Here is an 11,305-nt window from a genome sequence, read left to right as displayed (position 1 = left end):
TACATACCCCTTGTATGTCATGACATCAGGGGGCCGATTCATCAAGGGTCGAATATCGAGGGTTAATTAACCCTCGATATTCGACTAGGAATTGAAATCCTTCGACTTCGAATATCGAAGTCGAAGGATTTAGCGCAAATTCTGCGATCGTACGATCGAAGGATTATTCCTTCGATCGAACGATTAAATCCTTCGAATCGAACGATTCGAAGGATTTGAATCCAACGATCGAAGGAATATCCTTCGATCAAAAAAACTTAGGCAAGCCTATGGGGATCTTCCCCATAGGCTAACATTGAGTTCGGTAGCTTTTAGATGGCGAACTAGGGGGTCGAAGTTTTTTTTAAAGAGACAATACTTCGACTATCGAATGGTCGAATAGTTGAACGATTTTTACTTCGAATCCTTCGATTCGAAGTCGTAGTCGAAGGTCGAACTAGCCCATTCGATGGTCGAAGTAGCCCAAAAAACACTTCGAAATTCGAAGTTTTTTTACTATGAATCCTTCACTCGAAGTTAATGAATCGGCCCCCAGATGTTTGTTCATTTCTTGGGGGGTTATTTACTAAACTCCGAATGCAAAAATCATGAAAAATTTGTGATTTTTTTTTTATAAAATCAAAAAATCACTCATTTTTCAGAATTGATTAAACCCTGAGGATGGGAAAAGTCTGAATCTGAAAATCCGGCATCTCAGACCTGTCAAGGTTGCATATAAGTCAATGGGAGAAGTCCCAATGATTTTTTGATGTGCGCCGGGTTTTTGGCAATACCCCAAAGTTTTCTGAGTTTTTGGCCAAAATTCAGAGTTTTTGGTGGAAAAATCCGAAAAACTTGCGAAAATCGGATGAAAAATCAAAAAAAACCTGCGAAATCGGATCAAAAATCTGAAAGAATCATGAAAACCTGTGCGGATTTGGTCTGAGTCTTTTTCAGAAAATATTGAGACAAATTTGGACTTTAGTAAATAACACCCTAAGTATCCCATTTGAATTTTGACATCCTTTAGGGGTTAAAAGGCCAAATATTTCCCTGCTATCAAGCTAGCTTCTGTTCTCAGATTCTACCTAAACCTTCTATTTGTTATAGATTTTCTGTTTTTTGGCTCCTGCTTGTTTTTTTCTTTGATTCTTGCCATCTGCTTTGACAAAGGGGCTTGCCCAGCTAACGCACGTATTGTGAATTTCTTCATACTCCATGTGAGGTAGCCGATTCCTCTATCACTGAGCACCAAGAGAAGAACAGGGGTATGTAAGGTGTGCGGTTATCTCTAACCCCGTTTGGAATTAGCCCCAAAAGGGTGTCAGTGATGAGTGTTGCTAGCAGGGCTCTCCTGTTCACAAAGCAGTTAGTTCATTCATGCTGCCTCCCATGGTCCCTCTACGACAGATCCTTACAAATACATTTGAAGAGTTAGGGGCAGATTTACAAAGCTCGAGTGAAGGATTCGAATTAAAAAAAGTTCGAATTTCGAAGTGTTTTTTTGGCTACTTCGACCATCGAATGGGCTAGTTTGACCTTCGACTACGACTTCGACTACGAATCGAATGATTCGAACTAAAAATCGTTCGACTATTCGACCATTCGATAATCGAAGTACTGTCTCTTTAAGAAAAACTTCGACCCCCTAGTTCGGCAGCTAAAAGCTACCGAACTCAATGTTAGCCTATGTAGAAGGTCCCCATAGGCTTGCCTGTGTTTTTTTGATCGAAGGATATTCCTTCGATCGTTGGATTAAAATCCTTCGAATCGTTCGATTCGTCCTTCGATCGTACGATCGTACGATTAGCGCTAAATCGTTTGACTTCGATATTCGAAGTCGAACGATTTTAGTTCCTAGTCGAATATCGAGGGTTAATTAACCCTCGATATTCGACCCTTAGTAAATCTGCCCCATTGGGGCTGATTCACTAAGCTCGAGTGAAGGATTCGAATGAAAAATACTTCGAATTTCGAAGTATTTTTTGGGTACTTCGACCATCGAATTGGTTAAATTCGTTCGAATTCGAACGAAATCGAACGAATCGAACGAAAAATCGTTCGACTATTCGACCATTCGATAGTCGAAGTACTTCCCCTTTAAAAAAAACTTCGACCCCCTACTTCGGCAGCTAAAAGCTACCGAAGTCAATGTTAGCCTATGGGGAAGGTCCCCATAGGCTTGCCTGTGATTTTTTGATCGAAGGATTTTCCTTCGATCGTTGGATTAAAATCCTTCGAATCGTTCGATTCGAACGGAAAATCCTTCGATCGATCGATCGCAGGATTAGCGCTAAATCCTTCGACTTCGATATTCGAAGTCGAAGGATTTCAATCCGAGGGTCGAATTTCGAAGTATTTTTAACTTCGAAATTCGACCCTTAGTGAATCGGCCCCTTAGTGTCACAAAAATAGTCTGTACAGGTGTGGAATCTGTTATCCTGAATGCCCTGAACCTGGGTTTTTCCGGATAAGGGATCTTTCCGTAATTTAGCTCTACTATAAAATTATTAACATTAAATAAACCCTCTAGGATTGTTTCAGCTCCAATAAGCAGTAATTATATCTTAGTTGAATTAAAGTACAATGTACTGTTTTATTATTAGAAAGTAAAAGGAAATAATTTATTCAAATTGGAATTATTTTATTAAAATGGCGTCTATAGGAGATGGCCTCCCTCCAATTCGGAGCTCTCTGGATAACAGGTTTCTGATTAATCAATCCCATACATGTAAAAGAACGTATTTGAAGAAAATGTAAAGAGAAGCACTTTTTAATTTAAAACTGTTAAACTGTTGATGATAGCATTCCTTAAAAATAGTTTTATGGACCATAAACACCATCATATCAGTCTTCTTTAAGGAGATCGAACTTATAAAATCATGGGCCTAAAATAAACTATAATAAGAAATATACAGCACAAGCAAGGAGTGAGGGTGCCCAGACAGTGTGGATGGAGAGGTTTCTACATAGAAGGGTGTGAGTATTGGCTCATAGGAATCTATACTATTCTATGAACTTGAATATTTTGGAAGACTTAGAAATTTGCTATAAGGCAATACTAAGGTGCTGTTTATTAAAAAATGGGTGTTTTTTTACTTTAAAATCTGATTTTTTTTGTGGGGAAAAAAATTTTTTTGGGGATTTATTATACCTCGAGGATGGAAAAAGTCAGAATCCGGAAATCTGGCATCTCAGACCTGCCGAGTTGCATATAAGTCAATGGGATAGGTCACAAAGATATCTTTATCTGAATTATCATGCAATAATCCAAAGATTGTGTGGTTTTCGGGCAAAAATATGAAGTTTTTGGGTGAAAAATCTGAAAAATTTGTACGATTCGTTTTCTTCACGTTTTTTTGGATTTTTTCCCCGCACGGAAAATTTTCGGGAACGTGTATTGATAAATAAGAGGAAAAAACCTGTGTGGATTTGGTCGGAGTAGTTTTCAGAAAATATTGAGATAAATTCAGACTTTTTTTTGGGCCTCTGGGTCTGTAAATCCTGAAACATTCCTTCCGCAACTCCCAGCTAAAGAGATGCCAAGAGATGCAAGTGGCAACCATTCGGTGGTCTGCTACAAGTTTGTAAATAAAAGCAAATATCAGATTACTGCTATACATAACTGTCCTGGTGCAATTCAGCATCTATTGTATGTTCGTAAATCAGCCCCAGGGTGTTATTAACCTTGAAGCCAGCTGTCATTGCCAGTGTGTCTGCCCTTTGCAAGCACTAATTATCCATCTATAAAGGTCAGCTTGGCATGAGCTCAGGGAAGTGGAGGGGGGGAATGGCAAAATATGTGGCCTTTTAGTCCTGTCATTATTCCACCTTGTTTTTATAATTAGAAAATGGCTATATGGCTATACTTGGCCTGCCTAAGTATGAGACCTTCCTTCTGCCGTTGCACCGTAACTCCCAGCCAACATTAGCTTTTTTTATATCAGTACCATTCACATACAGCTTTCGAGTGCAATACAATATCATAAACGTACTGGAGTTATTATTAAAGCCTTTGATATCCACGGACTTCGGCAAATATGAACACAATGCCCTGTTCAAACGCATAAGGGCTCATTAAGTCCACGACTGCAGTGAGCAAAGTGCAATTTGGAGAGCAATCCCCTTTTGCCCAGAATTCCAGTGTTGTTGTGGTCACAAGGGGGGCATAGCACTAGTTACTTGGTGATTGGCACAATTGCAGCTGATGGATCAAAATGAACGTAATATTGCTCACACTTTTCTGTAAATCATACTGAAAGTTTTTCACATCAAGTTATATAGTCATATCATGTGCACTTGATTCTTTAGACGCCTGTTGATGCACAATACCAAAGCGAAACCCTGACGATACTGATTGGTCCAGAGGTGGCGGTCGCTCCATAGGTACAACTGCACTTGATTCAGAATAGGAGGCAGGAAGGACTGAATGGTGCTGAGTACAAATATATGGAAGTGCAAGGATTTGCATTTTGATGTGAGTACCTTAAATGAATTGGGTTTATGTTCAACTAAACTTGCATGCATAATGACACCATTCATTATACAGCACATACAGTATTTCAAGGGGTTGTTCATATTTATATTAACTTTTAGTATGATGTAGAGAGTGATATTCTGAGACCATTTGCAGTTGGTTTTCATTCTTTATTATTTGTGGTTTTTAAATTATTTCGTTTTTTGTTCGGCAGCTCTCCAGTTTGCAATTTCAGTAAATTACCCTAGCAACCATGCACTGATTTAAATAAGAGACTGTAAAATGAATAAGAGAGGGCCTGAATAGAAAGATCAGTAATAAAAAATAGCAATAACAATAAATATGCAGCCTTACAGAGCATTTGTTTTTTGGATGGGGTCAGTGACCCCCCTTTGAAAACTGGAAAGAGTCAGAAGAAAAAGGCAAATAATTAAAAAAAACCTATATAAAATTAAAAAATGAGGACCAGTAGAAATGCTGCAAAGTTGTAAAGGTGAACCACCCATTTAAAAAAAGATTCCACCAACACCCCTTGAAATAGGCAGTGTAGAACAGCTCATTAGAAATCTCTGTTTCTCTGTATAAGAGGGTAACCTGCATCACTCCAGCCCAGGTTGGCCACATTTCTCTGCAAAGTAGACTTTGTTCAGCTCAATGGAGTATTGTACACTTTTCCCAGTGCACTGATGTTGTTCATAATGTGTCCCAGTGAAAAAAAAATGTTCTACTATTATAAAGATTTCTTGTTTCCGTGTAAATAACCCATTTTCACATATCCATCCATTTATCTGACATTCTTCCCGGCTTTATTCACAATGTTGTATTTCAGTGAGTGTGCCTGCCCGGCTGTGTGTTTTTGTAAGCCCCGGCTGCTAAGGAAGAAGGCAGAGAACTACTCAGCAGCGGTAATAGCTCTTGAAAGGCAGCAAGAGGAACTCACTAATTGGCTGCTTTATCATTTTCATCTCCAAGTCTGGACTCTAATTGAAATGGGAGGGAACTGGTACTGAGTGATATAAAAAAAAAACTTTGAGAAAGTTTTAAAGCTGAGAAAATGCAGAAGACCGTGCAGATTAATCTTGAAGCAAGAGAAAAGCAACTGTGGACATAAAAAAGACAGATTAACAAGGCATTACTGGAAAGAGAAGGAACAAAAATAGAGATTTGGAGCACATATTCTGCAGAACGCAGCTGTTAGGAGGAAGGTGGCACAACCAGCAATATAATTATCAAAGGGTAATAGAGTAAAGGAATCTGGAAGCACATTCATGTCATATAGAGAAGGAGCGAAAAAAAAATCATCAGTCAAGCGGAAATCCAATCACTAGAGAGAGTGCGGGGCTGCGTTGTGCATCCAGAAAAATCATTAAAAGTTTCAAGACGCAAGCAGGTAAGAATGTTAAACAGAATGATAATCTAATCCTCTTCTAACCACATTAGGGTCTGCAGAAACGGCATACAATTAAATGAGGCGGCGTTCAAAATAGAAGATGCTGGTTAAACTGCACTTTAATCAGATGGAGAAGTGTTGCCGGGCGGCTCAGGGACCTTTAAATATCTCTCTGGGTCCAGTAGAACGGTTGTGCAAGTGTTACTAATATGATACAAGCATATGTTGCCTACATTAGTTTTATTAGCAAATAGAAGAGAACATTAGTGTGCATATTATTATTAATAATAACCAATTATGAAAAGCAGATGTCTATTAACCCAAGGGGATGGGATCCCATTCTAATTGATCTCCCAGCAACAATGCAAATGAATTAGATTTCAATCATCCTGCAAACAAGAAAGGAGTGGTTTAATACAACTGTCAGCTAAAGAAAGGGAAAGATGGTTCAAAACATGATAAAAATGGCTCATGTACTGTATAGGCATGGGACCTGTTACCCAGAAACCTGGAGTTTTCTGGATAGGGTCTGGATAGGGTATCTTTCAATAATTTGGATCTCCACTAAAAAACAAAAGTAACCCAATAGGATTGTTTTGCCTCCAATAAGAATTAATTATATCTTAGTTTTGGATTAAATACAAGGTACTGCTTTTTAGTACACGGAAAAAGGAAATGTGAATTATTTCATCATCACGAGTCTATGGGAGATGGCCTTCCAGTAATTTGGAGCTTTTTGGATAAGGGGTATCTTAAAAATGGATCCTATACCTGTATTATACCTGTTTATATCTGCCTTTATTTCAAGTGCAAAGCATCCTCCCATGACAGGTATATTAAGAATTAGGCTTTCAGATTACTTTAATCTTCCTTCCTTCTCTGAAATATATATTTTCTCAAAAATTACTTAAATCCATTGCTGCATTAAGCACTTCACATGCAACCTGGCTTAATTCTACAAGAGAAGGAGAGATTAGTCTGGCAGGCCCTGAAAAGCGATATAATGTCTTTGTCAGGGTCATATGGTATATTTCAGACATATAGGCACATGTACTGCTCTTGTGAATCAAGAGCATTGCTTTCACCAGTCCAGATTTTCTACATAAACAATGTACTTCCTCCACTTATTCAGCCAGTATTTGTATTTTTAATGTATACACCCTTCTGTTGTACAGCACTATGTAATATGTTGGTGACATAAATAAACAAAATTATTATTATTTATATATTATTTAAATTAAGTTTTAGTATGTTATAGAATCCTGATTCTAAGCAACTTTTCAATTGGTTTTCATTTTAAAATTTCTTATAGTTTTTGAATTATTTGCCTTCTTCTTATTCTTCTGACTCTTTCCAGCTTTATAATGGGGGGAAATCAGGCCCGGACTGGCAATCTGTGGGTTCTGGCAAATGCCAGAGGGGCTGCTATAAGGTGCCATAGAAAGTCATTATTTAGTGGGCTGTTGGGGGGCTGTTTGGGAATCTCTGTGGGCTGATTGGGCCTCTGTGTACCTGAAATGCCTGGGCCGATTTTAATTGTCAGTCCGGACCTGGGGGAAATTGACCCCATTGAAAAAAAACAAATGCTCTGTGAGGCTACACATGTATTGTTATTACTCTTCTTTTTATTTAGGCATTTCCTATTCATATACCAGTCTCATATTCAAATCAGTGTATGGTTGCTAGGGTAATTTGTACCCTAGCAACCAGATTGCTGAAATTGCAAACTGGAGAGTTGCTGAATAAAAAGCTAAATAACTCAAAAACCACAAATAAAAAAATGAAAACCAATTGCAAATTGTCTCAGAATATCACTCTCTGCAACATTAATTAAGAGGCCCATTCAATAAGTTCGAGTGAAGGAATGGAAGAAAAAATACTTCGAATTTCGAAGTGTTTTTTTGGCTACTTCGACCATCGAATGGGCTACTTCAACCTTCGACTACGTCTTCGACTTGGAATCGAACGATTCGAACTAAAAATCGTTCGACTATTCGACCATTCCATAGTCGAGGTACTGTCTCTTTAAGAAAAAACTTCGACCCCCTAGTTCGCCACCTAAAAGCTACCGAAGTCAATGTTAGCCTATGGGGAAGGTCCCCATAGGCTTAGCTATCTTTTTTTGGTCGAAGGACAATCCTTCGATCGATGGATTAAAATCCTTCGAAACGTTCGATTTGAAGGATTTAATCGTTCGATCGAACGATTATTCCTTTGATCGATTGCGCAAAATCCTTCGACTTCGATATTCGAAGTCAAAGGATTTTAATTCGCCAGTCGAATATCGAGGGTTAATTAACCCTTGATATTCGACCCTTAATACATCTGCCCCTAAAAGTGATCAACCCCTTTTAAACTACAAATGTCATGTTTACATCATTAAACCCATTATCTAAAAAGCTTACCAATTGTGTGAAGGTCATTACTCATAGGGGGTTATTTATCAAGGTCTGAATTTATCTCAATATCGGCTGCTACAAACTCTGATCTAACCCTCGGGTTTTTAACGCTTATTTATTATTACATTTTCCCGAAAATTTGCTTTGCGGGAAAAGCTCAGATTTTCAAAATTTTTTGTGAATTTTCCCCGAAATCTCTGAATTTTTTTGGAGTTTTCACCCGGAAGCTCCAAAAACATTATGAAATTGCCCGAAACCCCGGACACAACCAAAAATCAATGGGACTGTTCCCATTGACTTTTATGCAACCTTGACAGGTTTGAGATGCCGTGTTTTTAAATTAGGGCTTTTTAAGCCCTCGGGGTTTAATAAATTCTGAAAAATTCTTAATTTTTTTAAAAGTCCGATTTTATAAAAAAAAAAATCTTTCGGAATTTCAGGTATTCGGAGCTTAGTAAATAACCCCCTTAGAGTTCTTTTCCATTATAATATCAAATCAGTACCTTGTACTTGAGCCTAACTAGGCTGTATGAACACACACACACATATATATAAGAAGGATATTTATAAGAGAATTGGGTCATTTCATTTTAAACAAGGGAAAGTTGTGCTCACCACTATTTTTTAAAACCATTAGGCGGGGGTGCAATGAGGGTGTGACCACAAAATACATATAGTCAACTACAAGAGTCCTCTGCACTCAACCCATTATCAATATATTTAAGACAGCGACATTTTGTGCATACTGCTACTAAAAAATGCCTTACCCTTTAAACAACACAGGGATTGTTTGTCCATATATTGCAATATATTTAAGCTGGCCAACTGCGTCAAAGTCATCCCATATCTGGCCAGTCCTACGCTTAATTTTCATCTGATTCATTAAGAATTCAATTGCTTAATTATACATTTTACAAAGGGACTAAGTTTTACCTGCAACTTACTAGCTGCTTTCAAAGTAAAACTCCCAAACTTGGCTGCCCTTTTATTAGACACCAAACTTGGCTGCCCTTTTATTAGACACCCACTGGTGTCTAATAAAAGGGCAGCCAAGTTTGGGAGTTTTACTTTGAAAGCAGCTAGTAAGTTGCAGGTAAAACTTAGTCCCTTTGTAAAATGTATAATTAAGCAATTGAATTCTTAATGAATCAGATGAAAATTAAGCGTAGGACTGGCCAGATATGGGATGACTTTGACGCAGTTGGCCAGCTTAAATATATTGCAATATATGGACAAACAATCCCTGTGTTGTTTAAAGGGTAAGGCATTTTTTAGTAGCAGTATGCACAAAATGTCGCTGTCTTAAATATATTGATAATGGGTTGAGTGCAGAGGACCTCTTGTAGTTGACTATATCATTTCATTTTAAAGCCACAGATGTATTCATTCCCTTATAGGCTAGGGGTGCACTAGAGAAATTCTAAAGCTAACAGCCCAATCAAATGGAACCATAGCATTTGGCTGTGTAGGTATTATCAGATTCATTGAAGGGTCATCCAGTGTATGGTCAGATTTATATATATTTCTATTCATATCTGGTGTAAAATTATGTTTCTTGGAATAATATCTGTGTTATTTCTTTTCTTAAACAAGGTAATCCTGGTGTGTGATTGTAAACTCATCCTCAATGGCCACTGCCTTTATTCCGCCAGACATTTCAGTAGCGATGAACGAAGACAGTCCAGAGAATGAGGATTCTGGGCCTGAACCCAAGAAAAGCACTGAAAACCCATACCTTGTGAGCACAACTACAGGGGGTGTGGAGAATTCGTGCCACAGCTGCATGCTGGCCTTTGGAATAGTGACTTTCATCATTGGCGTATCAACCTCAAGCCTGGCCTATGCTACTAACTCTGTTGGTTCTGTCCTCTTCTCACTGGGCGTAACAGTGCTCTTCATGGGCATTGCATCAGTCACATTCAGCTGCGGATGGAGATACTATAGGAAGAAGCAGAAAGAGAAGATGAAAGAAGACCAAGCGGAACTGTTTTATGAGTACCAGCAAAAAAAGATTAGGGTGTAGCAGTAGGGTATCATCTATACAAAGTGTTCCTCTTATCTACTTGTGCTTTGCCCTCACTGATTCTGCTGTGCCATCATGCAACACATTTCAATAGAATTATACATAAGTGGGCCATGGTATATTCTTTTTGTTTCCTGGATATTTTTTTTGAGTACATGTGGACATAAATGTGGAATAAATGACTGGCAGTGACCAACAAAGAATCAGTGATGGGACGGCAGAGAGACTTCCAAAGAGTGACTTGCAGATAAATGCAGCCTCAGTGTGCCATTAAATAATGTAAGACCTCCTATACACTGGCATATCTACTAGACTCCATGTCAAAATGCAATTAGGGCCCCTCCACCCCATTGAGGAAGATCATCTGTTTCACACACACGGTGCCACGTGTTTTACCCACAATGCAGTGGGGTTTTAATTTTAGTGTAATAGCACCTTTAAATGTGCATGTGCCACAACTTGCATGCAATTAACCAGTGCTGGTGCAAATGAATTTCTATGATGGTAAATAACATGAAAGAGTAAACATTGTTAGCATAAGATTTAATAACTTTAAGCCAGTTGCATGTGCAGGGGCAGCATAATGGCTGCTTTGAGCTCTGTGCTTTGCAGATTGTGTGCAGTTCATCGCAGTCGCAAGGCGTGTGTATTCAAGTACCTGTGTTCCTGTGAATAGTGTTTTTGCACTCATAAATAAGTCCTAAAGACTAAAAGCTTCATGTATGACCTCAAGTGCAAAAGTGGCCACCCTTAAAATGCCCACAAATGTTGCACGAATTGATGCCATTCATTAAAGGTACTTGTGTTATAGTTGCACGAAACATTATTGAGATTAGTGAATCTTGCACAAGTCCTGATGCTGGGAAACCCTGCAACTGACATGTTCCAAAAGTCTCACACATTAATGCCATCCCCACTCTAAAAATATTAGCCGCAACCTACACCTAATTCACAAATCAATTTTGATACATCAGACCAATTGCATGGATGCAACTCAGCACTCTGGATTTCTGGGGGAAAGCTGTATTGTGATTTGG

General features: G+C 38.5%; 1 long non-coding RNA gene across 1 annotated transcript; it reads left to right on the top strand.

Annotated features, from left to right (window-relative positions):
• Nucleotides 1–5,405: 5,405 nt before the first annotated feature.
• Nucleotides 5,406–11,078, top strand: LOC108696690. Its single transcript, XR_001932311.2, has 2 exons — nucleotides 5,406–5,846; nucleotides 9,839–11,078. It is a non-coding gene; the product is annotated as an uncharacterized LOC108696690 (long non-coding RNA).
• The last annotated feature ends 227 nt before the right edge of the window (nucleotides 11,079–11,305 follow it).

The sequence above is a fragment of the Xenopus laevis genome, chromosome 7L (genome assembly GCF_017654675.1).
Source record: "Xenopus laevis strain J_2021 chromosome 7L, Xenopus_laevis_v10.1, whole genome shotgun sequence".
NCBI lineage: Eukaryota > Metazoa > Chordata > Amphibia > Anura > Pipidae > Xenopus > Xenopus laevis.
Note: the sequence above shows the minus strand (reverse complement) of the source record. Positions and strands in the feature narration are given on the sequence as shown.